The sequence below is a fragment of the Mauremys mutica genome, chromosome 1, assembly GCF_020497125.1.
Source record: "Mauremys mutica isolate MM-2020 ecotype Southern chromosome 1, ASM2049712v1, whole genome shotgun sequence".
Lineage (NCBI taxonomy): Eukaryota > Metazoa > Chordata > Testudines > Geoemydidae > Mauremys > Mauremys mutica.
The window spans coordinates 317,521,282-317,525,433 of record NC_059072.1 but is presented as its reverse complement, the minus strand read 5'-3'; the positions used below and the strand labels follow the sequence as shown (position 1 = coordinate 317,525,433).

General features: G+C 53.7%; 2 non-coding genes across 2 annotated transcripts; both read right to left on the bottom strand.

Moving 5' to 3' along the window:
- Positions 1-1,886: 1,886 nt before the first annotated feature.
- TRNAV-AAC lies at positions 1,887-1,959 on the bottom strand. The gene has a single exon. It is a non-coding gene; the product is annotated as a tRNA-Val (tRNA).
- Positions 1,960-2,676: 717 nt separating this feature from the next.
- TRNAN-GUU lies at positions 2,677-2,750 on the bottom strand. The gene has a single exon. It is a non-coding gene; the product is annotated as a tRNA-Asn (tRNA).
- Positions 2,751-4,152: the final 1,402 nt, after the last annotated feature.

The following is a 4,152-nucleotide window of genomic DNA, read 5'->3' as shown; positions in this document are numbered from 1 at the left end:
CCCCCGTAAACTATAATACAGTAGCAACAATTTTTCCCTTTTCCTCAGTTCCAGTATCTTCCACTACACCCAGCCGGAATTAAGTTAATTGGTTGGGAATCTGCTGAAATAATTGCCATAAAATGGTCAATATTGACATTAGGCTTCAGAGTAAAAACACAATTGCTGCTAGGGAGAGTTTCTCTCTCTGAAGTCTGTTATTCCAAAATGTCTGCTGAGTCAGACAGACATCACTACTTAAGTTTACACTAATTTCTTCTTGTGCGTGTTATCTTCCTAATGATAAGAGCAGAGATTTAATTTTTTTAAGTGAAAGTTCACAGCCTGGAGATAGGCAAATTCAAAATATACAAGAGCAATTATCTGGGCAGGTAATTCCATTATATTGGGCTCCTGGGGTGTAGCTGAGCTGCATTTCCTCCACTGCAGAGATTAATCAACTGGAGAAAATTATGCCAAGCACCATGGTCTGACTGTAGAGCTGGTATTTGCTTTTGTCTTTTTAAAAAAGAGATCCATACTAGTACCATTTCAATCTCAGCTGTTTTTAAAACGACTTTTAACAAAGTAATTAAAAAGAACATTTTTTGGTCCTAGCTTAACCATGGTCATATAGGGGGAAAGTTACATGTTTTGGATTCCAGCAAAGCTAGTTTTGCAACTGATATAAAACACACCTTGCTGCAGTTCAATATTTTGCTTAAATGAAATCAGTGATTGTCCAAGTAACACCAAAGAAACTCGATGCTTATAAATGGTGAGTGGCCTATGCCACTGTTATGGGCTGATCCTCTACAAGACTGGGCCCTGGGCAATGGGAAAACTTGGTGCATGACCAGTCAGTTTTGTGCTCAAGTCTCTTTGCTGTTTGATGCCATTTGGAAAAACCCTACAATTCACACTAAGTATCAGAGGGGTAGCCGTGTTAGTCTGGTTCTGTAGAAGCAGCAAAGAATCCTGTGGCACCTTATAGACTAACAGATGTTTTGCAGCATGAGCTTTCGTGGGTGAATACCCACTTCTTCGCATCCGAAGAAGTGGGTATTCACCCACGAAAGCTCATGCTGCAAAACGTCTGTTAGTCTATAAGGTGCCACAGGATTCTTTGCGAATTCACACTAAATAACTCGACTTAATTCTTTTTAAAATCGGGTTAACACCGCCTGGTTTTTGTGTGACAGCTTGTGGAATGACAAATCCAGGACAAAGGATTGCACTCTATACAGGGGCGGCTCTAGGAATTTGGCCACCCCAAGCAGTCATGCCTGCGGGAGGTGCACCAGAGCCGCGGGACCAGCGGACCTCCCGCAGGCATGACTGCGGAGGATCCGCTGGTCCCGCGGTTTCAGTGGACCTCCCGCAGCTGCGGAGGGTTCGCTGGTCCCACGGCTCCGCTGGAGCATCCGCAGGCATGCCTGAGGGAGGTCCACCCGAGCCGCGCGACCAGCGAACCGTCCGCAGTCATGCCTGCGGGAGGTCCGCTGGACCCGCGGCTCCGGTGGACCTCCCACAGGCATGACTGCGGAAGGTCCACTGGACCCGCCTGCCGCCCTGCCGGCAAAATGCCGCCCCAAGTGCGCGCTTGGCGCGCTGGGGTCTGGAGCCGGCCCTAACTCTATAGGCCACATTAAGATTATTTCAGAGTAATAGATAAAATTTAGTCCCTATTAAAGGCTTAATGAAAACTCCCCCCCCCCCCCCCCAAGCCTCTAACGAAAATGTGAATTTATCATAGCAGCTGAAAGGGTAAGGAACCCGGGACTATAATTTAGAGAGAGCTGCCATGTTATTTAGCTCATCGTTGATACAATTCAAATTAGAACTTCACAGCGCGGTCTGTTCTAAGCCTAAAAATGCAGGAGGGGAGTCCGAAAAAAGCAGCGAGTTGTTTCCGCCCGGTTTCGAACCGGGGACCTTTCGCGTGTTAGGCGAACGTGATAACCACTACACTACGGAAACCCAGCTGGGGGGAAGTTCTCCCCTGGTGTCTATTACACTGTCCGGACACGTGTGGTTGTGCGTTATTCATAGTTTGGCGTGTAGGTTTGTTCAGTGCTGGAGGCAGAAACTATTTCGCGTTACGGGGCTTCTGTTTTTTTGACACAGAGTTTGCCGAAGGCGCAGGAGTATCGCCTCTGGCTACAGACGCTACCTAGTGCGGCGTCTGTATCTGTGGCCTTCCCGCTCACACCGCGCCCAGCCCCCGCCGCAGGCTGACAGCGCCGAGCACACAGGACACAGCGCCGAGCACACAGGACACAGCGCCGAGCACACAGGACACAGCGACCCGCCCGGGCAGGCTCGCGAGCGAGGCAGGAAACTTTCGCTGTTGAGCAAACCCGCCGGCTCAGTGCGAGCGGGAAGGGAAAGGGGGAGTGGCGGGGGGGGGGCTCTGCGGGTGCCAGCCCCGGGTGCGCATTGATCGCCCCCCACGTGCGGGGAGCGCCGCGCAGCGCCCGGGCCGGGCCGGCAGGAGACGGGGCCGCCGGCAGCGGGGCACTGTCCGGTCCGCGCTCCCAGCCCGGCCCAGCCCCTACAATAAAAAGCGCCAGGCCGGGAGCCGAGCGAGCCTCCCCGCCCACCCCGTGCAATCAGCACCGCGGGGTCCGGCACCTGATTCCCTCCTCACGCGGCGGGTAGCAGCCCCCCCCCCGAGAATAAAACGCTCCCCACGCCCGTCCCTGGGTGGGCTCGAACCACCAACCTTTCGGTTAACAGCCGAACGCGCTAACCGATTGCGCCACAGAGACCGGGGTGGGAAAGCAGCGCGCGTGAGGGGTAGTGAGGGGCGCCCCCGGCTGGGCGCTGAGCGCGAGCCCCGGGCGCTGAGTGATGCTGGGGGCGGCGCTGGGAGCGCTCCTGCGGCGGAGCGGGACGAGCGGGGAGCCGGGCTGCAGCCGGGGGGGCCGCTGTGCGGGTGCACGGGACCGGGGTGATGGGGGCGCCCCAGGGATGGGAGAAGCAGGCGTCGCCATGGCAACAGACGGGGTCCATGGCGGGGAGAGAGAACGGGGCTCGGCAAGGAAATGGGGGCGCGGTGGAGCAGCCGGAGGGGGTGACTCTGCTCGACGCTCTGCTGCCGGGGGCTAGAGCCCCAGGTGCTGCGGGGAGCCGACCCCAGCCTGCAAACTCCGCTGCCCCGAGAGCTGATCGCACAGCGCGGGCCCCTCCGCAGCGTCCTTCCCGGCCGGCGGGGAAATACCGAGCCAGGCGGGTTATATGGCTCCCAGCCAGCCACCCCCGGGAGACTAGCGCCTTCAATAGCTTCTGTGCAGCTTTCGAGCAGCGCTAGTCACTTGCAGGGAAATCCCCTTCTCTCTCCACTGTATCACAGCGCCCCAGGGCCCTTACTGATCCGCGTTGTTATCTGCTCACGCCATGGCAGCTACACACTCTGCACCCTGGTCTCGGTGTCTGAGACCCTGCCGAGGCTTTGTCTCGCTCACCCCTCCCCCCCAGTCAGGAATTGGAGAAATAAATTACTGCTTCCTTAGGCAAGGAGTTTGTCCTTTATAGCTATACAGCACTTAACGCGCCTTCTCTCCAATCTGATTTATCCATACTGCGGTACTACACATTTCAGAATCATGGAGACATGCTGAATAAGGAGAGAGGGGGGCTGTATGGAGACTGAGGGCTGTCCCGTCCTACAGGAAGTGTTTCGCAAACAATGGCAATACAGTAATAATGCTTTGCATTTATGTAGTATTTTTCATCCAGAGTTGTCAGCACGCTTCAAAAAAGTGCTTATGGATCAGTATCTTATTTCACAGGTGGGTAAACTGAGGCAGAGAGTAAATCAGTTACATGATTCCAAACAGAGACCAACTGTCCTGTCTCCTAATCCTGTGCTCTAATTCCTCATGTTGCCGGTCTTCGATCTGAGTGTTTTTCTTTCAGCCTGCAAACACAAGGTCCAAAGATGTCCATGAGAAGATTTGCGTATTCAGTACAGATCTGCATTGCTGTTTGGAAGAGAAAATTGTTGCCCTTGGTTTTACCTTTTGTGAATGCCCTAACCCTAACCCTGTCTTTTCCCTCACATGAGGCACACAGCATTACAACAACTGTGATTTGGGATGAGGGAATGATGGTTTTAGAGATAGCAGAATGCTTTACAACTCTTTAGAAATGTAAAAATGGAGATGTTTT